General features: G+C 35.2%; 1 long non-coding RNA gene across 1 annotated transcript; it reads right to left on the reverse strand.

Annotated features, from left to right (window-relative positions):
* Positions 1–22,391: 22,391 nt before the first annotated feature.
* LOC130682723 (uncharacterized) lies at positions 22,392–23,848 on the reverse strand. Its single transcript, XR_008996015.1, has 2 exons — positions 23,780–23,848; positions 22,392–22,636 (listed from the first exon to the last, which is right to left on the reverse strand). It is a non-coding gene; the product is annotated as an uncharacterized LOC130682723 (long non-coding RNA).
* Positions 23,849–25,465: the final 1,617 nt, after the last annotated feature.

Raw genomic sequence — 25,465 nt, forward strand, 5'->3', positions numbered from 1 at the left:
CTCCAGCTATTTTTTTTTTCCTGACATTTATATTTCAAACAGCATCTTCAGGGACAGGAAAGAAGATGCTTCATTGTCATTTTAATCAACTGTAGAGGATGAAAAGTGGGAGCTTCTTTGCTAAATAATAAAAGAGTTAGGACTCTCAAATGGAGAATTAGGAAATGTAAAACAAGTGATTATATATGTATACTTGGAGATTTACAGGAAGAAAATATGTTTAGGTGATGGCTAAAATGAATAGCTTGCATTGATTAAGCATAAGTTAACATGTTTAAATGTTTTTTGGAGAAACACAACTCATTAAGTCTGGCAAGTTGCAAATACTCAACTGTCCCTCTCTTTGCATAGGGCTCCATATAATAAAATGTAAACAATGCCTTCTGGATTGGTGCAATACTGTGGTCCTGCAGCATTCTATGCAGGACAAGTTGAATTTAGAGCATTATTAATAACCCCAGACATAATGCTTAGCTTTAAGGATTTCCCTTAAAGAAGGCCAACGGAAAAATCCCTGGAATAATTCCTTCTAGACATCAGAAAGTTCCATCCTACTTCCCCTGCTGAAAGCTGCAGTATTAAATTAATGACTATCTTACTGCCTACACTTAGAGCTAAGGTTCTGTTAACTAAGGAATCTGATGAGATTCCACTGTGTCCTGTAAGAAATTCCCATAGGATGTTCAAAATGGAAGACAAAATTTCAGTGTACTTGAAAAGAAAAATTGCAGTTTTTCCATGCACCTTTCTACTTCATCAACATATTGATAGATTTATTTGCACTAAACAAATTCCTTGTGCCTGTGTGGTGGTGGATATCTCTTAGAGCAGATTGATGACTTCAAAATTCAATTATATGTCTTACATTCAGTTGACTTGACAACAAACACAGCAAGTTGCTTACATGAGAAAATTGTGTATGCCCCTTCTAAACAGTGAAAGGGCTGAAAAAGATTTCTGCTGATTAAAATTTTGACTATGTCATTTTAAATGTACCAAAGGACATTGTTTATATACTGTAATTCTTGGTATCTCCCTCTTACTATGGAACTAGAAAATAATGATTTTTGCTAGATTTTTTCAACTCCTAATTTTAAAAAATGTTAAAGACCTTATTTAATTCATCATGATTTAGATGTAAGTTTTACACATTTAAAAAAGATTGAAGCATGATGAGATACATAATAACAAGGCAGGTATCAAAGAGTTGAACACGACCTTCTTCTCTAGATCTGTGCTGTCTAAAATTGAAGCGTGCTATATGTGTAAAGTGCACATCATGTATCAATGATTTGGCATAAAACATATAAAAAGTGTCCCAATAATAATTTTATATTGATTGTATGTTTACATGGTAATATTTTAGAGACATTAGGTTAAATAAATTATATTATTAAAATTAATTTTACCTGGTCCTTTTTCCTTTGTTAATGTGGACTTTAGAAAATTTAGTTACATATGTGGCTCACATTACATTTCTATTAGCCATCAGTGCTCTAGATCAACATTTTCATTTCGAGATTATAAAACCAACTACTAACTGACTAGATCCTCTAATTTCCAGTCTAGGGATATTTCCACTGTACTGCATTTGTGCAGGTTTCAGTATGTTTGTCATACATTATGTTATTTGATTTTTATAGTTATCTAGTGAGAAATAAGGATTAGGAATTATCTCCAATTTAGAGAAAGCACAGAAGGGTATGTGAATTGGTGAAGGTAGTATGCCTAATTAATAGAAGACATGGGTCTGAACTTAATCTGTCATGATTCCTAGAGCAAGCAACTTATACCTACTAGTCATTATGAGTACAGGGATCACTTAAGTGGGACAGCCAGTTTGTGTTTGTTTATTGCAACCTGTCATGGTTGGCATCCAGTAATAAAGTCCCTATATTTTTTTATAGTCACTATCAGTCATTTTTGATATATTATAAAAAGTAGGAGATGAAAAAATACACTATATCCAGATTTTGACAAATTATTTTATAAAACATCTAAAACATGTTTGAGCATAACATGGTAAAAATCTGAATGTCTGACCTCTCTTTAAAAGTCAGAGTATCTGCTAATATTGAACTAGTGTAATTATATGAGTAGCAATTGCCTGGAAAAGAGTGACACCTGCCCTCTATGCACATTCTAGTTTGGTACGTTCCCCACCGTTTCCTATTGTGCCTGAAGTATTCTGCTTCATTATCTGCCTGATCTTTTAGGTGTCTGGGTTTGTGGTCTCCGGACTTACTCTCAAAGGTGCTTTCTAACTCCCAGTGCCTATCCATCTATGATCCTGAAATTATCTAATTGGTTTGTAAGCCTCATAATTGAAAACTATTCAATAGCTAGTTAGATGATACTATTGCTTTTTTTCCCCTCACATCATGTGCATCCTAATGCTCCTTCTCCAGCTTCAGATTTATTATCTTTACTTGCTTGTGGAATGTATTATACTTACAACATTTTAATGTTTATTAATGCCATTTATACTCTTCCTTGGATGCTGTGCTTTCTTATATTTCATTCTATTGAACAATACATAGTTCCCTATTGACCACTTTATAAAAGTGATGTGTATTAGCCTGGCTTCCAAGGTTCTGCATGAATAGTTTCCCACCCACTCCTCTTCTTTGCTTTCTCATTATACTCTAAAAGACATTCAACACTGACCATGTGAGTCTCCTGCCTGTCACTCCCAATTGAGTTGTGGAATAGTGCTGTGGTTTACAAATACCTGTCAGTGCCATTCTCATTATATGTGAAAGTCTTATTCAAATATATACAAATTTCTCTGTCCTTATCCCAGATTTACTGAATCAAAATCATTGAGGATGAGATCTATATGTCTACTACATACCGTTGTGCTTACCATTTATCCTGACACCAAAACACCTGTATTTGAATCTTGGTTTCTATATTTATTAGCTTTGTGACTTGGGTATATCACTTAACCTGCCAGTGTCCCAATTTCCTAATCTGTAATAATAGTGTCTACCTTAGAGGATTGTTAAGTGGATTAAATGAGGTAATATTTATGGAGTATTTATAACAGCTTAAGGTATAATAAGTACTACATAAGTATGTAAGTGCTAACTAAATAAATCAGAAGTTTCTCTGTATGGTTTTGACACAAACATGGTTTTGGAATCAACGGGTTGGCAAGAAGATAGCACTGAAATGCTTGGCCCATTTCTCATTGAAGACCTAGCCACTTTCCTACCTCTAATTATTCTCAACAGAGGTAGTGCTGTCTCAGGGGATACTTGGAGACACTTTCAGCTGTTGCATGATTGGAGAGAGTGTTGAACAAGAAGATATTAGACATCTTTAAGTGTGAGGACAATCTTTCACAGTAAGTGTTTCAAACTCTCACCATATTTGAATAGCCACTGGTTCTTCATGTAAATGAAAACCCTGTTTCTAATTATCTGAGAGCAGAACTTAACTCTTTTACATATAGGAAACAGAATCCGTTTGTACAGATCTAATACACACTGAATTTTTTCATGACTGTAACCCACATGTAAGTCAAAGGAAGATTTGTTTTCTTTTTGAACTTGACCAAGACTTGGTCACCATGCTGGAAACTACACTTCTGACAGCCATGCCTCTCCTGATTTCAGAGTCATAAAAACATTTGTAGCCATCACATATAGGACCCAGCATCTGATTCTTCCTCACTTTGTCTTCTAGTGTGTATGTGGCTGGCCTGATCAGTTATATTTTGAAACATATATTAGTTTATTATAAATTATTTTTACTTTATTCTCCTTTATGTTGCACATAAGGTATTAATTTCTTTGAAATTACATATATTATTAGATTTTATCATCTATTAATTTCATTTAAGGATAGTAAAGAGTTATCATAAAATATTTATTATAAAAGGAGGCATGATGTCCGATCGGCTTGAGACTCTACTCAAATCCAGAAGGGATTTTTGAATCAATCTTGCATAGTACTAGTATTTTTTAAGACTTATTCTAAATTAATACATGCCTACTTAAAGTTATTTTGGGGTGTTTCAGATGCCTTCAATGGCAAAGTATGTTCTGTCTCACCAAGCAGATTTTACATTCTTCAAGGAAAGAAAATGTTGCCTTGATTCCTTTTGTATCTTTTCACAGCAGGCATTCAATAAGTGGTGTTGACAGCCTGACTCAAGTTTAAAGAGAAGTAGGAAGACTCAGAGAGTAGAGTCAGAAGTTTAAATGGAAAAGAGTGCCTGAAAAATGTTAGTTCACGAGAAGAAAACCAGCAACAGTACAGGAAACAGAAACAGAGAATACCTACATGACAATATTGGGGAATGTGATATTGAGGCAACTAGAAAATGCAGCTGTTAAAGATATGTGCAGGTGTGCCTTATCTTAGGAAAGCCCAATAAATAAATAAATAAATACTTAAGGGTTTTTTTTGGTGGGGCAGAAAAGGGAGGACATCAATCACAAGAATTATGACTGGGCATCTGCTATGTGCTAACAACTTCACATTAAAAAGTGTAGATTCTTTTTAGTAGCTTTTAAGTATAACCACTTAAAATGGATATATTTAACAACATTCAAAGCAGGGTTTACAAAACACTTCATTCAAGTGTTCTGGTAGCACATGATTTCAAAAATTAAATGGACATCTATGTTGAATACCACTAGATAATGATTTTATTGGTAGGCCTGAAAATCACAAAATATCAAATTCACTATGGCAACTAGCCACCAAAATAAACGTCATGATACCATCTCCAACAGGTGTTTAGGCAAACAAATGCTCCAAAGAAAAAATATACACACTGCAGATTATTTCAGTTGAAAGCAGATAAGGAACTATGTGGCACAATTTGGGATGGAATGTTTACTGACTGACAATGCCTGCAACTTGAGAGCAACCTGACTATATCAATTGATCAATCGTGATCATAAAGAGCTGCATATCAGAGCAATGGTATGTGTTAAGGCCTCTGCTTATTTGCTAATAGCATCATTAGGTTAGAAACGCTTCAAACGATCTGTAGATCACCACACATACATAAATTTTTAAGTACACTTATATAGTAATTATTATTAAGAAATGAAGCAGGAAGAAAATGTAGGAAACAGTTAACTTTCAGTTCAATATGGCTTCCAAAGTAAAGAATTTACTTTTCTTACCAGCCCAAATCTCATGGAAACATACAGAAAATAGAATACATAGGAATTTGGAAACCTGAGCAACAGTGACCAAAAATACCAGAATAGTGGTGGATTTTTTAAGAAATAGAACATGTGATACTGGGTTGACAATGAAATTCACAATTGCTGAAAATTGCACACTGTGGAAATAAAGGAGCTACCAAAACTACTTTTTTCCTAGACTAGGTAGTAAGATTTAGAGGCCTGCATGGTAATTAATCAAAAGCCTGTGAAGTAGTTCTGCCAGTTGTATTAATCAGGTCCTTAAACGTAAGCAAAAAGCACTGAGTGAAGCTGATGAGGATTTGGGTGGCTCACAGAACTCGAGAATACTGGGGAACCAGGCTGGAGGCTCAGCTGCCAGGAGCAACAACCAAATCCAAGCTGTAGACTTGGCCTTAATAGGAAATGTCTGTTACCTTACTCAGGTGCATTACAGTGATCTGTGACTGGGCTGCTTCCATTCCAGGATGCTCACATTGCAAGCGTGAGCACAAGTCTTCCCTTTTAGATCATCATATCTGGCGCAAATGCATTTTGATCGGCAGAGCCTAGGTCAGATAATTAGAGAAGCGACTTAGAAGAGTTTCAGTTTTCATAAAGGGAGGCATTCTTTGCCTCAGCAAGACTCATTAAGATGGGAACTTCTAACAGAAAGGTGTTCAGCTGCTGGGTGAGGCAAAACAAACAATAAATATCTATTCATTAATCTTCCCCACCCTTTCCTAATTTTGGCCTCAGGCTGGAGTTGGAGGTGGGTGGGATATGAATAAGGAATTCTAATTTAGACATTCTCACAAGAGACTGTAACAGCAATGGAGTTGGTATTGAGAAAGGTTCCATAGAACCTGTATTTACCATGAAGAATTGGAGCTCCCTCCCCACCCTCCGCCTGGATTTTTCAGTGTTGCCTAACTGTTAATCCAAAAATATGAACATGCCACAAGTTACTAGGCATATAAGGAGACCCAAGAGAAAGATAGGAAATTCAACAAATTTAAGAAATAATCCCACAAGAAAAATAGGAAAAGAGGGAAATTCTAAAATACTTATTAGCATCCTCTGGGAGAGAATAAAATGACATAGGTGCTAATAAAGGCAATAATAACCATGCCAAAAAGTTGCCAAAAGGGTGCTTCCATTCCCAACCCACTGGGGAGAACTAGAACTTGGCTGTATGCCATGTCTAGATGCAATCAAGGCTGGGAAACACAGTTTTCAGCTGGTTGGGGAAGAGAGCATAAATTAAATATGCTAAATTTTGCCTTATTTAAGGGACAGTTGTAGGTACTTAATCATTCTCAAAGTTTACAAGAAAACATATACAAATGTTTTTTAAAGCTTAAATATAATCACTAATAGTAATAGAAATGTGATCCTTTAAAAGAACAAAGAAAAAAAAATTAATCCAGAAAACATAAGAAATAAAGAAGAAATTAGAAATCAGCAAACATAAAGAGAAAACACTACATCCTAGCATTCATGGGATAAACCAAGCTTGATCTTGATATGTTTTGCTTTAATAAAATACTGAATTCGATTTGCTAATATCTTATTTGAAATAATTTATATTTACCATAGATTAATAAAATAGCACATAAATGCAAAAACACAGATTTAGGTACATGGGAATTTAGTAACATAAAAAATGGCATTTAGAATGACATAAGAACAATATTTTAGACTTTATAAAAAAATTTATGTCTTGTCCTCATTTCTATAAACAAAAGAGAAAAAATCAGATATGTTAAATACATCTATGAAAAACTATGAACTGTCAGGAAAACTGGAGATTAAAATAACATTGGTGTGTAAAAATTTCCCAAACCCGGAAAGCACAAAATTAAATGTGGAATTAAGATACAGCAACTCATAAAATTAAATATGGAAAAAATTTAATACATAAAAATTGGAAAATTCTCCATTGTGAAAAAGTTCCAATGTGAAAGCCAAGTAAAGAAAAAAAAACCCAGGGAAATTATATATAAGTTCTATGATAGACTAATAAAATAGAAAATGATTTTAAGAAGCCAACAGGCGCAAAATAGGTCTTGGCTAAATTTCATATGCTGAGGCCCACCGCAATTCACCAAACCAGGACTTCACAGTGTTTGCTTTCCCGGAAAAAGAATGTTAAACCAGTGAATCAGAATTCACTTAACCAGCACTAATTAGGTAATCTGCCACCCCCTGAAGTAAAGCAACCATGGAAAAGCAACCTGAATTTTAGTATAACTAATTATTGAATGGTAATTATTTAAGTAATAATTTAGTATAACTTCCTGGTTCCTGCTCCATTCTGCCTCTAAGTCTTGTTTTGTACGGCTCCTGCGGGGCTTTTTATCTGCCGGGAAGGTGCCCGACTTGTATTGACTTCTGCTGAAATAAACTTTCAGAATTTTTAATATGCCTCCGTTTGCCTGTTATCAGTTCTGTTGTCAGAAAAGGGAACCAAAGGAGGCCCCCACAGTCCCCAGGAGCAATGAGCCACCAAGAAATGGTACCTGCCGAGCTCCTTGGGATCGCTGCCTTCTTGCTGCCTGTGGAATTGGTGGATCTCTTTCGGATCCTAGCCTTGTGGCTTTTGCACTATGGGTGCTCAGGTTTTGTTTGAGCTTTCTTTTTTTCTAGACGGGATGCAGAAACCAGCCCGGATTGACTGAAACCACCCCCCGGACTGGGTCCGGATGCTGACTGGGTCTGACCTGCAAACCGGACTGAGTCCAGGGACGTACCAGGTCCGATTTAGAAACGGGACCGGGTTTGGGTTAGACAGGAACAGAGTTAAGCTGGACGCCGTCCTGTGGCGAAGTCACAGGTGAATAAAATTTTGTCTTAAGGCTGAACAAGCAGGTTAACTTTACCAGATAATCTTGAATAATAGTGGCCACAGTTAAGAACGTTTAACCTAGTTAAGCAGTTTCCATTTATGAGGTGCCCCAGAGGAAAAGGGATCTCAGCCAAGCACTCAGGACTGAAGAAAAAGGAAAGTTCTTATGGTCAGGATTCTCACCTGACCCTGGTGGGCGTGCTCACTACACATGTGTGGGGGGTATGTTATTATTGACTATATAAAGAGCATCGCCCAGTGCTCTGGGCCTGCAGGGCTGCAGGAGAGCAGAGACTGGAGTGGCGGCAGAGACTGAGAGGGCGGCCGCGGCAGGGAGGCCCGGAGGCAGAGACCGGCTTGCTGCGTGCAGGCTCGCTCTGAGTGCACGGGAGTCCAGCGCTTGACCTGCTACTGTGGGAATAAAGTTGGGCATAAACCCTTTCACCCCAAGAACGTTCCATTGCCATTTTTCGGTCTCACTGAATCAAGAATGAACTTGGTGGAGGCTGCAACCCATTGGCAAGAAAACAACAAAGAATAGAAGGAAAATTATTTTTCGTCCTCAGAGTTTGGGTAAGCAGGATGAAATACACTCGCTCTGGAGCTTGAAGATGGGATCCTAGAAGAACTGGCAGAAACTGGCAAAGGGTGAGATTCTTAACCAAAAGCAGCTCTTCCAGGTTTTTGTCCTGCCTGATGGAGATCAGAAGGTAGAATTTCACAGTGTTCCTTCCTCTCCAAATTCATTTGGCAGGCAACAAACTTGTGTAAAAAATAGATCTTTGAATTGTGACTCATGAATTTGTTTTCAAGTACCCATAGGTAGGTTGCCTGACCTTTCCTCTCCCAGGGACTGCTATTACTTTCTTGTCTCATTTTGTGCTTTGAGAACCTGGTTTGGCAAATGTCAGGTTGAGGGCCCCAAAAATATGACTGGTCAGGAATGTGGGTTACACCCTATTTGTGGCTGGGGTCCTGTCGCCAGTTCTCAGGGGAATTGTCTTTCTTACGGTTGTCTTTGGGATTGACCCTGTACCTTGGGGGAGTATTGTTTGCACCCTCTTTGGGGTTGCCACATCCAAGGGGTTGTTCAATACTGCCAGGAATATTTATTTTTTCCAGATTGCAACCTGACAAGGTATTGGAAAGGATTTTTTTTTTTTTTAAAGTAGCTCTGTGGCCAGAAGTTGACCAAATTGACAAGTGGTATTCAGAGACTGATACGAACTTCTTAAAGGCCTCCTCACCTAAGCTAAAATGCCACACAGTTGCTTTTTAAGAGAAGGAGAACATTCTGAAGTCTTTGTGCAAGGTTGTAATAAAACATTCCGAGGACATGCAGCTCTAAATCTAGAACATAGGAATCTTTTGATTTCCATCTTAGTTGAAAATCTTCCTGACAAAAAGAATCAAACTGAAGATAATGTAGTTGGATGGGTGGTTCAGCCTCTTGCTGTCATTCAAGTTGCAACCCAGTTTTTTAAGAATTAAAACAACTGTACTTGTCTTACAAACTGAGTCTTCACAAGAATGAGATGCAGTTCTAGAAACAATTCAAAGTTCATCTATCCTTTTTACTAATCCCAAAACCTCTCCTTTTCATCTCAAAAAAGATATTGAAAAACTTATATTCTCATGCTTCAATAAAATTACTCCATTTAGAAGAAAGAAAATCAAGAATGATAGGTTAAACACTTTTCAAAAAGAGAAATTCTTTTTGAAAAGTGATGAACAGGGAAGAGGAAAAGTCATGTTAAAATAAAGAAGAGAAGTAATTTTCAGATATTAGAAAATATTTGAATTTATCTTCAAAAGGCAGGGAAATAGCAAAAAAAAAAACCAAGAAGGGAAGGTTTTTTTTCTTTTATTTTAGGTGCTAATTTTCTAACTTATATTAGTCAATTTATTCAACAATCTCCTCAATCCTAGAAAGTTGAATGCTAATTATTTTATTTTTCTGGCAATCCTATTCCCAGTCTCAGAAGTCTTTCTGTCAATAAGTTGTCATATACGTTATCCCCTGTTTTGAAAACCAATTTGTTCCATTACTGGTATTTTAGCAATAATTTGAATATAACATGAAGTTTGCATTTGCTTATATATAATTTTATCTGGAAGAAATATTAGATGAACACAGAAAACTGCCCAGCTGAACTGATTCAGATAGGATTACACAAAAGGCACATGCATCTCAAATATCTTCCTCCTGCCTTCATTCTATGTGTGTCATGAACCACCCTAACTGTGTCTGGCATTAAAACTTTCCCTACAATTTCTGTTAATCTTCCAAGCTACAGCCTATCTGTTGCTCACTAAACAAGCCAACTTTAGGTCCTTTTCAAGGATAAGATACCCTGTGTATCATAGTATTTATGTATTTCTTAACTATTTAACGTGTCTAAAACTATTCTGGCCATATTTATTAGGTTCCTATCTTTTTTTTTTTTTCCAGTGTTTCACTGATGGAGCTTTTGAGTGTTGTGCCCCTAGCCCCACTTTTTTTGGTGGTGCTGTTGGGTGGTGAGGGGGCATAAACCCTATGGTTTTTGTTGAGCAATTTTGCAGAACACAGTGATTTTTAGGAACACATATGTTTCATTATTGCAGAATTGACTGTTTTGGGATACCTCATTAGGACTAATATCTCCTCTTCCTCTATAGTCATTTCACCATTTTTACAAACATCTTGACTGAGATTCTTGCTATAAATAAATTTAAGACTTTCATTGCTATTGAGCTTAGCTACCAACTTATCCTATTGGATGTTTTGTACTTGTGTCCAAATTCTAGGTTCTCTGTGCTTTTTTCCACTATTTCAACTGAGAGTTCATTTGGCAGCCAGTAGACTCAGCCATTAGAAACAAGTTATGCTTTGAGGGTGTTATACATTTCGAGTATTTGAAGAACAGATAGATATGGTCCTGCCTCATGGTTTTTATTTAAAATGACTGGAAAACTGCCTCTCCAGTGCTCATGTGAGTAGAATCCAATATTACTGACAGCAAAAAAATGCCAATTCTGAGATTTAAAATTCACTAATTCAATAGACTCTTGATTAGAATTTAGTCAAAGCAGTCACCACTGTCCATCTGATATATCATTCTGATGTAGTAAAAGCTTTTAAGTATCTTTAGCTACTTTCTTTTCCCTCTTAAAGCAGGCTGGTGATACCCTTTATAGATTATTTTAAAGTCAGCATTTTTATCTTAATATTTCCAACAATTATCTTAAAAATAATATTGGGATCTGTCTGATAGCATGAATTCTGACATTTGGGCGATAGTAATAACTTACTACCTCTTAGGCTTGTGCCAAGAATCTTCCAAAATCCCTGGGTCATATGTCCATACCAAAATCCCCTCCATTTACATACAAGAAGCACTGCATCACATTTAGTAATTTGCCTAACTTTCTATACTAGTGATGAAGGTGAGATTTGAACTTGCATTCTGTCTGACCCCTGTGTGCTTAATCATTACAGTTTACCTTTGATTTGGAAGAATTGACATATTATTTCCTAGATTAGGTGAGACAGCTTGCTTTGTGATATTATTTTATTATAGTGTTCACTTGGTCTAGTGAACAGTGACCAATTAATTTCCAATGGCTGGGATGATAACTGTTATTCTATAGCCTCCAAAATTCTAGGGATCATCTACCATTACCCTCTCATTTCACTAAGTGAGAGCTGGGCAGGATAAGTCACTCTACACTCAAGAACTGCTTCTAGGTTGCATCTGTACTCACCTTGGTGTAACAATATTCTACCTCAGTGAAGATGGGGCATGATAGCCTAGATCTGTCTTTTAACTGTAGAAAGGGACTCTAACATTCTCTTCTCTAAATTTTACAATCCAAATTCTTTTAATTACCCTACAAATGTACTTTGCTTTCTTTTTAAAAGTTTATTTTTTTTCTTGTTCATTCCTATACCATCACTTCTTTGTCTTTAAATAATGTTTTATTTAAAACATAGATCTGTAATCACATTTCTCTTTTTAAAATTGTTGTATTGAATATTAAATTATGTGGGCCATAACTAGAATTTGCCAATTATTCCTCACCTACAGAGTTCAACTCTAGTTGAAGTAAATAGTCCCTTATAAGACAAATTACTATAGTAAAGAGAACATTGACGTTCATAGGAATAAAATGACTAGAGTTTGATCTTAGAACAGCAGCATATTTGCTGCATAGCCATTGACTATTTGAGAACTTGAATGACTTCCTTATTTCTTTTGGTCTCAGTCACTTTGCTATAAAAATAAAAATTGGACTAATTGTTCTGTGCTAATCCTTTCAGCTTTAACATTAACATAAAAGTGACTTCTCATGTCATCTTATTCAGTTGTAGTGTTGTGTAATTTTGTTAAATGAGAAGATATTTTGTTATTAATTCAGTGCTGACTCATTCTTGGTTTCCTGTCTATGTCCAAAAACCCTTGTGCCATTACAAACTTTTAATTTGGTTTTATCCCCAACAACTCATTTTACTTAAAATGCATTTGGCCTTTGGCTTATTTCTAGTTGATTAAGATCACTCCTTTTTTCCCCCCCTTATTATTAAAAAAAATCTGTCCCTATGTGGAGGTTAAGTGTTTTTTTTCTATACTTTCATTCAAAGCATGGATTAGGATTAAAGCGTGTCAGTTCTTCAGCTGACCTCCATGGACTAGAAAAAAGGGTTGGCTTTTTTGGGATGATCTATCTTTTGGCAGATATTTGACACATAATATACAAGGTTTGCTCTCAATTTTCTCTAGCACACCAAAGCTGTGAAGTCAAAGGCCAGGAATAAGATTTCCCACAGTCCTTTTAGCAACTTCAATCAATTTTACTTAATTATATGTGCCATATCTTAACATTTATAAAATGAAACTTTTTAACTTATACAACTTAATGGATAACTAAAACAAGGGCACTGTGAGGTATATGCTAACAAAACTATTTGATATTTAGAAAGATGAACACTAAATAAATATATAACATTTTATGGCTACCTTAATAAAAGAAGATGTTGCATCCATTAAAAAGAACAGGATGTCAAACATAATAGAGTATTTCAACAATGAACTATTAGAATAATTATAGAATGTGTAAATTAATAGAAAAGTAGTATAAAAATTTGTAGCAGTGTTGATTTTTGATTTTTCATAATAAAGGGACCCACTGAATTTCTAGTGCAATGAATGGAAAACTACCCACACTAAAGGATATAGTTGTGTAATTTCAGAATAGCAGGGACAAAAGGAAGATACTAAAAGCTTCCAAAGAGGGAGGAAAAATCAAATATCATACAAAAGATAAGCAATTATAGTTGGGCTAATCCCACTGTTTGAAGTGGGACTTAATTCCATGTTCTACTCTGTGGAAGTAAAGTGCAGAGGCATTTATTGAAATACGAGCTTTCTTTCCAAGGCAAGCCTGAGCCAGCAAGTGAAGGTCATTAGAGAGCATGAAAACCTTGGTGAGAGGGAGAGTAACACCTACTAAGCACAAGGCTGATCTGGGAACGCAGATGCAAAAAACAGACATTAAGCATATTGAAACAAATCTTCCAAATGAGGTTCTAGCTAATATAGAAAGTGCAAAGAAGAAGGTGGTATTTTGAATGAAGCAAAGGTGCATTTCTAAACTGTGTGTGTGTGTTTGGAGAGGGAGTCGATGGACAGTGATGTTTTGTTAGATGAAGGAACCTGTTGAAGGAATGAATATGAAGCAGGGTTAGCCACTTGGTTGGGCTTGGAGAGAGATGTAAATCTCAAGAGCAGCTTAGAAAGGAGGAGGAGAACATTCTTGAAAAATGGGACTTTCAGGGCTAGAAGTGGGAAAGCGTGTCACAAAGTGGGATGATTTAGTTACCCAAAGTAAAGTTACAGGGAGTCTGAGGATGAACAGATAAATGCAGGACTGAGACTGCGATGAAAAGAATAAAAGAGGGAGAAGAATAAAAGTGGACTGTGACTAGCCAGAGTTTGAGAGAAGAGTTAGAATAAGCCAACCTTTGAGGGAGTCCTTCAACCAAAAAGATGAAAAGCTGGACTTGGAACTGGCATAAGGGAGACTCACTATAGTATATGCCCAAGAGATTGTGGATAGCTCATGTCTGCCCTTTCTCAGGTTTAAATATGTCTCTGTGAAAAATGAAGTATACAAAGTTCAAATCTACATTTCCTCAGAATTAACTGGTATTACACATGAATTTAATAAAAAATTAGATTTTTCTGGATATTACAATTCGTGAGGTTTTGTTTTGATTCTGATTCTTTGGACCTACAAACATAGAGAATCATCACTATCATTAGAAACCAAATACCCCCAATTAGGACTTAACGAGGACACTCTCTGGGCTCTGCCTCCCTCTGGTGCTCTCCTCAGGCCCATGCTTCATTTCCTTTTGAAATTTGCAAGGACACAGTTCAGTTTCATAAACACAAGATGTGATAGAAATTCACCGAAGGTTCCACAACACTGGTTGCTGTCAGAAAAAAAAGCCTAATTGGTCTATCTCCTAGAGAATACATCAGAATGCAGCCCAAGACTGAAATCTCAAAGGTTGGTTTTGAAAGATCTGCTGAGCCAAGGGGTTTGACAAAATGTATTTTAAGAAGAGAACACTAAACTAGAAATTGAAGCATAATTTGAAATTGGATTTTAGTGTTTTCCTTTTCTTTCTCATGTAGGGAAAAGACAAGCTTTTTCTGACTGTGACTGCCACTTTCCCATTGTCAATATTGCGAGACTTGATGCCATAATTTTCCATCATCTAATTTATCCCAGCAGTTCTACATTTTGAAATACAGAGTAATTATTTCTACACTGGTTCTTCATTTTGTGTGCTGTATGGGATTAACTGGAACTGATATTAAAAAATTTTAGGTATCTGAAAAATTAACAAAGAAAATGAAATATGTCTTAGAAAAGTAGGCTAATGTCTTTGAGGGAAAATAAATGATAAAAAAATTCACATACTCAATGGGAAGGTAAAAGGTGTAGAGAAATAATGCTGCAGGGTATACATAAAAGAAATAATAGATATTGAAATAAAACATTTTTTACAGAAGGGCAAATGCAAGTTAGAGAATATTTCATATTTCCCATTATGGTTGAGCCTATTGTTTTCAAAGTCACTAATGAGACTTAAAACGGACTATCACTTTTTAAAATAGATTCAAATCTGTATAACCTTGGAGGTTTTAACCATTTGCATTTTACCATCTGCTTTGTATGCTTGTTAACTTAATATGCATATCTCAGAATTGATTCAACTTACAAACTCCTTCAGGAAGACATGTGTTGCTATTGTATTGCAGAAATGATGATATTCAACATTCACTGTGTACAACATAAATCTGAAAGGACAACATGGGAAGAACTCTAGATAAAGAATTAGGAGACTTCAGTTCAATCGTACCATAATTACTAACTCATTTTGTGACCTTGAGCAATATATCTAAACCCTCCAGGCTTCAATTTTCACATGCAAAGTGGATTAGACAATCTCTGTTAATACTCTTTCCAACTCCAAAATCCTTACAAATACATCATCATTTTATAGAGGGAAGGATTGATCATTTCAATGAAGATATAAACATCAAATAGTGTCTCTTTTGATAACCATATTTAGGGAAGATTTCTCAAGAACTTCAAATGAAGAATCACAGTCCTGTAACAGAGACAACTAGAGATAAATATTACAAACTATAGATATTAAAGGTTCCATACTGATAAAAATGAGGCATGAAAAATTAAAAATTAAAATTAGTTAGATAAAATATCAGTATAGTAATCACACTAAGTGTAAATATGAGAAATTTCATGGATGATGAGAGAGAATTTGCTACAAAAGCAAAAACTAAATCCAGCTACAAGCTGATTTCAAGAGACATCACTATGATACAATGTAAAGATATAGATAGGTTGAAACTAACAAATGGAAATATATTTTTAAAAATTCCAATCAAAGTTGATGTAGCAATGTAATCAAAGACTTCAAAGACAAATGTATTGCTAGGGATAATGAGGATTATCACTTAATAATAAGGGAGCAAATCACAACAAAGTTATAACAGTTCTGAATTCTGAGTACCCCATCAACGTAGCCACAAATGTATGAGATAAACATTGACAGAATTACCTAGAAAAATTGCCAACACACAATTTTGATGGAACATTTTTATACACTGATATATCAAACAATCTAATAAACAACCTGCACTGTATATATAGAAGCTTGAAGCCAACATTGAGAAAATACATATACTTTTCCAAGGCAACATTGCCTATTAACAAACATTTATATAAAATCTGTGCATGACATCATTTGTATTAGGCTATTAAATGTCATAAATGTGCAAATCAAAAACAAGCTCTACCAGGCTCCCCAGACATGGGAGCCCTTCATTTTGGTAGCCAAAAGGAGCAGAAAGGATGTGGTTTTTAATGTAAAGTTTTTGTGATTTGATAAACGTATCTCTTTAGTCACCACTAAAACCAATATACAGAACATTTTCATCATCTCAATTTGAGTCCCATGTAGCCACTGATATGTTTTCTGTCATTATATGTAAGATTTGTCTTCTAGAGTTTCATAGAAGTGGAATCATATAGTTAGTACTTTTATGTATCTGGTTTCTTTTACTCAGCAGTGTTGTTTTTAGATTCAGTCACCTTGTTCTTAGTTGTTGGTTCTTTTATGTTGCTCAGGAGTATACTATAAACTGCTTTTGCATTGGCTTCTAGAAAGACAAGTTCTGGTTGTACCCAGTTTTTGACTAATGAAAAAGACTTCCATGAACATTTCTGTACAGGTTTTTTTATGCATAATGATTTCAGTTTTGTTGGGTAAATATTTTAGGTATTTAAATAGTTAGATCATATAATAACTGTTTGTTTAAATTTAAAAAAAATCAGTTTCCCAAAGGTTTTATCTTTTCTTGTTCTCACCAGCTGTGGATGAGTTCCATTCCTCTACTGCCTGGATGCTAGTCTTCTCAACTTTAGACATTTGATGTGTTTATCAACTTTAGACATTTGATCTAAGTATATAGTTACCTTATTGCAGTTTAAAGTTGCATTTCTCTGATAGCTAATGATGTTGGGCATCTTTTCATTTGCTTATTAGATATTTGTGTGTTTTTGCTGAAGTGTCTGTTCAAATTGTTTCCCATTTTTAAATTGAATTTCCTTCATATTATTGAGTTATAAATGTTCTTTATATATCTTTCATATAAGTCTTTTATCAGATGTGTGTATTGCAGGTATCTTCTCCCAGATTGTTTCTTCCTTTTTTCTTTTCTAACCGTGTCTTCAGAAAAGCAGTAATTTTTAATTCTGATGAAAGTTCAAGACTCTATGGCTTATGTTTTTTTTTTTTTTTGTGTGTGTGTGTGTGTGTGTGTGTGACTTTTTTCCTTGCCCAAGATCACATACTTTTTTCCTGGAAGTTTATAATTTCAGTTTTTATATGTGAGTCTAAGGTATATTTTTAGTTAACTTTTTAAAGATGCAGCTAAGAATTGAGATTTATTTTTTCCCAAGTGGTTACCCAGTTGTTCTAATACAAATTATTGAAAAGACTATATTGGGTTCCTTTGGTGGGGTCGTTTCCTTGACTCTTCGTGTTTCTTGAAGTCTTGTGTTGCTGTCTTTGCATTTGGAAAAGAAGTCAACTCCTCCAGTTTTTACATTCACCAGATAGGATCCATTTGTGTATTTTAATTATTTCTCCATTAACATTTTTAGCATTCCCAGAGTAAACCTGATATGTTATTCTTCTTATGTATTATTGGATTTTATTTATTATAAATTGTTAAGGGTTTTTACATTTGTATGCATGATAGATATGATCTATAGTTCCTTTTTTTTGTAATGTCTCTGTCTGATTTCAGTATCAACTTGGTGCTAGCTTCATAAAATGATTTGGTAAGTGTTTCCTCTGTCTCCTACAACATGTTGGTATTATTTCTTCTGTAAGTGTCTGACAGAATTCATCATTGAAATCATAAGGTCTTGCAGTATTTTTTAGGAATATTTTTGAGAGAAAAATCAATATTTTTAGTGAATATTGCAAAAATTAGACTTTCTGTATCTTGCATTAGTTTTGAGTCATTGTGATTTTCAATGCATTTATATTTTTCTTGAGGGTAGTGTATATTGTTATTAAATGTGAAAATTGTACTTAATTATATTTTTAATATCTGTGGGATCTTTAATGATGTCTCCTCTTTCATTGCTGGTAATTTGTGTCTTACCTCTTTTTTTCTAGATTAGGCTAGTTAGTTATCAGTTTATCGGCCTTCTCAAAGAAACCACTTTTATTTTAATTGATTTTTCTCTGTTGTTTTCTATATTATTGATTTTAAACTGTATATTATTTACTTCATTATTCTACTTCATGTTTAATTAGCTCTTTTTCTAGTTTAAGATGGAAATTTCCCTCATTTATTTTTTTGACTTTTCTAATATAGGTATATAAGGATATAAATATCTAAGAACTCTTTTAGCTGAATCTTACAAATTTTGATATTTTGATGATTTCATTTTTATCCAGTTGAAGGTATTTTCTAGTGCTTTTCATGATTCTTTCTTTGACATATTTACTTAGAATTGTGTTAATGTCCAAATATTTGAAAATTTCTCAGGTAGCTTTCTTGTTTGTTTCTGTTTATTCTTTTGTCAGAGAACTTACTGTATGCTTGAATCTTTTAAAATTTATTGACTCATTTTATAGCTCAACATACGGTTTATCATAGTGGATGTGGCATGTTCATTTGGAAATAATGTATATTCTGTTGTTCTTTGGGAAAATGTTCTCTAAATAAATGGGGTGGGTCAAGTTTGAATGTGTTGCTCAATCTTCTGTATCTTCACTGATGTTCTGTGTGTTCTATCCTTACTAACACAAGGATGTTGAAATCTCCAATTATAAAAATAGGTTTATCTCTCTCATCTTTCAGCTCTGCCAGTTTTGCTTCATGGATTTTGAAATTTCGTTTAGACACATACAATGTAGGATTATCATGTCTTCACTAGGAATTGGTCCATTTATGGTTATGAAATATTCCTTTTTAATCTCTCTTAATATTCTTTGATTTAAAGTTACTTTACCTAACTATAGTCAATACAGGTTTCTTAATATTAGTTTGCATAATACATCTTTTTGCATCCTCTTACTTTTATCCTATTGATATCTTTATACTATTTTTCTATCTTCAGTTTTGTTGATTTTTCTTTCTGAGGGTCTAATCTGGTGTTAATTCTTTCCAGTGATAGTCCCATTTCAGATATTGGCTATTTCATCTATAGAAATTCCATTTGAATATTTTCAAAAATATTTTCTATTTCCTTTCTCATTATATTTTTCTTGAAATCTTTGAGCATATTGGACATATTAATGATAATGATTTTCACATCTTTTTTCTGCTAAGTCCTCTGTCATTTCTGCTTTTGGTTTTAGTTCCTAATTGATTCTTCTCCTGGTTATAGGTTGCATTTTCCTGCCTTTTCACAATTCTAGTAGTTTTAATTGGCTATTGGACATTATGTTTTACAGTTTTTGAGTACTTGTTAAATTTTATATAAAGAGTGTCCTGGTATGCAATAAATTTGCTTACAGATCATTTTAATGCTTTTGTGATTTGTTTTCCTGCTTTTGGGGTTGGGCAAGTATAGAAGCATTAGTGAAGCATGATTCTTGTGGGACATGTACTGACTACCCCATAAATTAACACGGTCTTTCCATTTGGCTGATGGAAACACAAATTATTTCTTGCCCTGGGTATTGCCCTGAGTGAGTCCTGGGTATTATTTGCCTGTAGAGCCCCAATAATTCTTTTTTCCTGAAAGTTGTTCTTTGCATGGCTGACAACGAATATGTGCAGACTGGATATTCAGCTAAAGACTGAAGTGTACTGCTATGCATATCTGGGCCTCTTTGCATAGCTTTGCTGTCTTTGGTATTTGCTTTCTTTTAGTATTCTTACTACAACCAAATTGAGTCTCCTTGGCCTTATTGAACTTCAGTCTCTGTCTCCTGTACTGAGAAAGATGGTGGTCTCCACTTGAATTTCTCTTCCCTGTTATCCAGTCCTGAAACTGCCTACAGGTAGAAAACCAAGGGCTCCTGTTCTCAGTGACCGCAGGTCTGTGCTGTCTGCTTTCCAGTGACTGAAAAGAGTAGTTTCCTGTATCCTGTCCACTTTTAAAATTGTTTACAGTGAAATAATTTTTCTGGCACTATTATTCCATAATGGCCTAGCAGGATTGAATTTCATTTTAAACTATATTTAGATATGCTTTTCTGCTGTGTAAAAATTCTGTTTATTCCAAAATGGCAGCAATAGCAGATTTACTACATGTGGAAATAACAATAATTTCATCTTATCAAAAAAAAAAACTCTGTAAGAAATCTAAAGGTCAGATAATGAATATAAATGTACTTTGAAATATGATCCTCTTTTTCCTTGCCTGCTCCAGTTTGATTGCTTACCATGATCTATGATTGCTCAGTTAACGGACCAGGTCAGGTACTATGTGGCACACAATGAGTTTAAAAATATTTTAAAAGATTATATTATTGTTTCCATTGAATAGGTTTTAATCTAATAAAAAATCAAGACAGAAAACATAGTCATTAATTAAATAAAAAACATGAAGTACTAGAATTTTTCAGATGGAGAGGAGGGCACTGCTGACTGGTATGGACAAAGGATTCCTATGACCTGGTCTTAACATTAGGTAGTTGCAATAGTAGTCCTATGGACAGATCACTTTATATTTCCATGCTACAACTAGTAACGGCTCACTCAGAAGTGCCCCAGAGTAAGCAAAGCCTAAGGCAAAATTTGTATCTTATGTAGATTGCTGCCCTCCAGAATAACAAGCTTTTGTCTTTTTGAGTAATTTTCTCATTTTTTTTTCTACCATGGGTGTTCCTATGCTGGGTATAATTATGTATAGTTTATGTTTTCAATTAATCTATATTGCTTATACTCTGTTTATCCTTTTGGTTCCTGAGTTCTGATAAGTGGCATTGACATAGGATTCCTTGAGTGACCTTCTGGCAACCAGAGCTTTGCTGGGTTTTGACTGGTTAATTTCACTTATGGTTTGATTTCTCTGAGTATCAGTCAAGTATCTTGGCAGTGGGGTAATACTGTGTACATCTTACAATTTACATGATAAACAATAGTTCTTAATTGTTTCCAGTAAATATCTGAGACCATCTACTTCTGTGGAGTCTGCAAATGGAGTGTCAAATAGCATAATTCTCTAGAGAATGGCTAAAATTATGTGCAGAAACATTAATGAAGAGGGAACTTGCTGATGAGCTCTGACCAAGTGGTTCTACCTTCTCAGGTTAGCCTGGGAGGGATGTTTACTATGGTTTCGTACAAGGCCAGTGGTATTGGGAGGCTTCTATGTATATAAAACCTTAGGCAGTCATTCCATTTACTTTTTGTAGAGTTGCTTACAAGGTTAAGTTTTGAAATTCAGTAAGACAAGGATGATATCAATTTCCATAATTTGAAGTTTTTTTTAACAAAAAAGTCTCTCAGTTTTTTTGCCTTGGTTCAGGCTTTGAAACTGAGAACTGAAGAAGTCAGTGTGGAAATTAAGTTTAATATAGATTTCAAGGCATTTGATGGAAGTGTTAGAAGAGGTAGATAGAATACCTTCAACAGCTAAGAAATTCATTTCTTGATTGAGGAAGGAGAACCACAGTGATTCTTGCTCTAGGTATGCATCTTGATGTAGTTCCATTATGTTCTATAATTTTACATATAGTTTTCCATGAGGAGAGAAGGACACCAGGCTATTTATTATCTGTGAACTTTGGAGAATTCTCTAACTAAAATCAGAAGTGACTTTATTCCTTATTCTTCTATCAACTAGTGGGGTGACTTGAGGTAAAACAATCTGACTCTGGGACTCAAGTTTTCTATGAATAATATGAGGAAGTTAAGCTAGATAAGCTCTAAGTTTTCCTCCAGTTTATTTCGTGATTTTGTGAGTTTTAAATTAAGAGGATAAAGCTTAGAAACTTAGAAATAACTATGACTGTTCTACATTAATGTTTTATAAAACCCCCAAATATGTGCAAACAATGGCCCTAGGGAGTGAACCATGAATGGTTGCAATTTTTCACCCTGACGTCAACCTTTACAGGTAGAGCATACATCAACTCCTTATAATCTCCATTGATTGCACTGTGGTGTATAAATTCAGCCAGTCCCCTTTAAAATCCACTTATATTTGCTGTCAGTACTTACCTCATGGGGATTAAGTGTCATAAGATTACTGTCCTTTGTATTAAAAAAGCAGTTCCTTTTTTTTGTCCTAAGTTTACTTTGTTCAGTTTTTATAAGGATCTTTAAAGAAGACTCACCATAGTATTTCAGATTTTGAAAGTTTAATCTGTGCTTGTTTTAGTTACATCAGTCATCACTTTTTTATATTTTTAAGATTTTAATCTGGTTAGCATTGTCTGGTTTTGCCTTTCCAGGTTGAAGAGTTTTACTCTTTGAGCTCCTTCTTGAATTGTTTGCTGGTCATCTTCCCTAGTTCTCTTTGCACTCAGAATCCTTGTGATCACTTTAGTTTCCCTTTTCCAGAACTTCACCAGTCCAAATTTACACTTCTGGAGGCACAATAATAAAGAAATATATAGAATTAGAGAGGAAGAAGCCGATGGTAAAGACTGTGTATATATATATATATATATATATATATATATGTTTGCAAACAATCCCTGTTTGCTGAACTTTTGGGTTACATAGGCACCATAAGTCTATGGTCTCAAGAAGCCACCTGCTACTCACCTAATGGGAATTAGACTTTCAAAAAAATGCATGTATTCTGTTTTTTTGTTTTCTTCCTTTCCTCTCTCTTTCTCTCCTTTTTTTCTCCCCTTTTTTCATTCTCCTTCCCTTCTCACTTATTCTTGCTTAGGTAAGCTAGAGTCAATTGGGTTATGGGGTTTTAGAATGAGAAAATCCCTCCCCTAGTGATTTATTACCTAGGTTTCATTTTAAGACATTAAAATTAAGAAATATTATTATGTACTACCATTGTAAGTCCAGTTCCTTTAGTCATTTCATATGTAATAAGCCTAATTTAAATGTATAGCATCAAAATAAATAATCAAAATAAAAGGCAAGGATTTTCTGTAAAGTGATGGAAAATCCTGAATAGACTATTGAGACAGGAGAGACTAAGGTAGGCCCTCAGAGACTCATGCTAACAAGAACTAAAGACACCTGAGCTCAAGCTATTATTACCACTTGAGACACATTGCTTTCTTTGCCCTGTTTCACTTCAGGTTTAGCCTTTTTACAAATTCAATCACTCTAAATTTGTTTTCTCTTTTTCCTTGATTTCATCTCACCTGAAATCAAACTTACTCTTTTATATGCTGCTCAGCCAGATAGTCAGTAGCGATACAAAACCAGCAGAAGAGGGCAGCATGCTAAAATTTATTGAGCACCTGTTATATGTCAGGCACTTTACCAGACACTTCTATTGTTTCATGAAATCCTCATAACATCCCTGTGGGAGAATTGTTATATTCTTCTGTTTACTCAGGAGTCACCTGAGGTTCATTAAATCATTCTCCCTTGACATGCAAGGAGAAAGCAGCAGCATTGGAATTTGAGCTCAAGCTTTACCCCACCAGTAAGCAGCTTTCAAACACCTCCATTAATTATGGTATTATGACATTGTTAAAAATAAACATTTAGCTAAGTGTGAATAAAGAGAAAGTTCCTGTGTCCAGGATTCTCACCTGGCCCTGGCTGGGGAGCTCACAACACGTGTGTGGGCAATAACGTTGTTATTGAGTCTACAGAAAGAGCTCTGCCCAGTGCTCTGGGAGACATGGTGGCAGGGCTGCAAGGCTGCAGGAGAGTAGAGCAGAGGCTGGAGTGGTGGTAATGCTGAGGACAGAGACTGAGACAGCTGCAGTGGCAGAGAGACCCAGAGGCAGTGACTGGCTTGCTGCATGCAGACTTGCTCTGAGTGGACAGGATTCTAGAGATTGACCTGCCACCGTGGGAATAAAGTTGGGTATAAATCCTTTCACCCCAAAAACGTTCCATTGTTATCTCTTTGGTCTTATTGAATCCATAGTGAACTTGCCTGGGGCTGAAACCCATTGGCAAGACACTAAGTTAACGTGTGTTTGAACATTGCAATATATAGTTATTCTCTTTATAAGGATTTTTTTCCTCTCTTCTTATTTTTAAGAGATTAAAATTTACTACAGAATTTTGTATATAAAACAGAATGGCTTAAACTAATCTTTTCATAAACTGGGTCTTCAAGGATATTGAGAACAGTTTATTCATTCCATCAGCTAGTCTGTCTCTGTGTAGTATTCGTTGCTCTCATATAGTGAGGAATTATGGTATATGTATTTTTCTTGTTAAGGAAGCAATCAGAGGTTGCCTTTCTTTATCTGGGCTGGTTTCTGTTGTAGTTGTTGATGATGACTTTTTTTTTGAAGTGTTATTTCTTTTTTTTTAAAATTTTTTATTAAGGTATGATTGATAAACACTCTTATGAAGGTTTCACAGGAAAAAACAATGTGGTTACTACATTTACCCATATTACCAAGTCCCCACCCATACCCCATTGCAGTCACTGTACATTAGTGCAGCAAGTTGCCAGAGATCCACTATGTCTCTTCTCTACACTGTTCTCCCTGTGATCCCCCACACCACGTGTACTAAACATAATACCACTTAGACCCTTTCTCCCTCCCTCCCCACCTGCCCTCCCACCCCCTCCCCTTTGGTAACCACTAGTTCTTTCTTGGAGTCTCTGAGTCTGCTGCCATTTTTGTTCCTTCAGTTTTGCTTAATTGTTATACTCCACAAATGAGGGAAATCATTTGACATTTGTCTTTCTCCACCTAACATTTCACTGAGCATAATGTCCTTCAGCTCTATCCATGTTGTTGCAAATGGTAGGATTTGTTTCTTTCTTATGGCTGAATAGTATTCCATTGTGTCTATGTACCACATCTTCTTTATCCATTCATCTACAGATGGACACTTAGGTAGCTTCCATATCTTGGCTATTATAAAAAGTGCTGCGATAAACATAGGGGTGCATATGTCTTTTTGAATCTGAGAAGTTGTATTCTTTGGGTATATTTCAAGGAGTGGGATTCCCAGGTCAAATGGTATTTCTATTTTAGTTTTTTGAGGAACCTCTATACTGCTTTCCACAATGGTTGAACTAGCTTACATTCCTACCAGCAGTGTAGGAGGGTTTCCCTTTCTCCGCATCCTCGCCAGCATTTGTTGTTCTTAGTCTTTTCGATGTTGGCCATCCTTACTGGTGTGAGGTGATATCTCATTGTGGTTTTAGTTTGCATTTCCCTGATGATTAGTGATGTGGAGCATCTTTTCATGTGTCTGCTGGCCATCTGAATTTCTTCTTTGGAGAACTGTCTCTTCATATCCTC

The sequence above is a fragment of the Manis pentadactyla genome, chromosome 2 (genome assembly GCF_030020395.1).
Source record: "Manis pentadactyla isolate mManPen7 chromosome 2, mManPen7.hap1, whole genome shotgun sequence".
NCBI lineage: Eukaryota > Metazoa > Chordata > Mammalia > Pholidota > Manidae > Manis > Manis pentadactyla.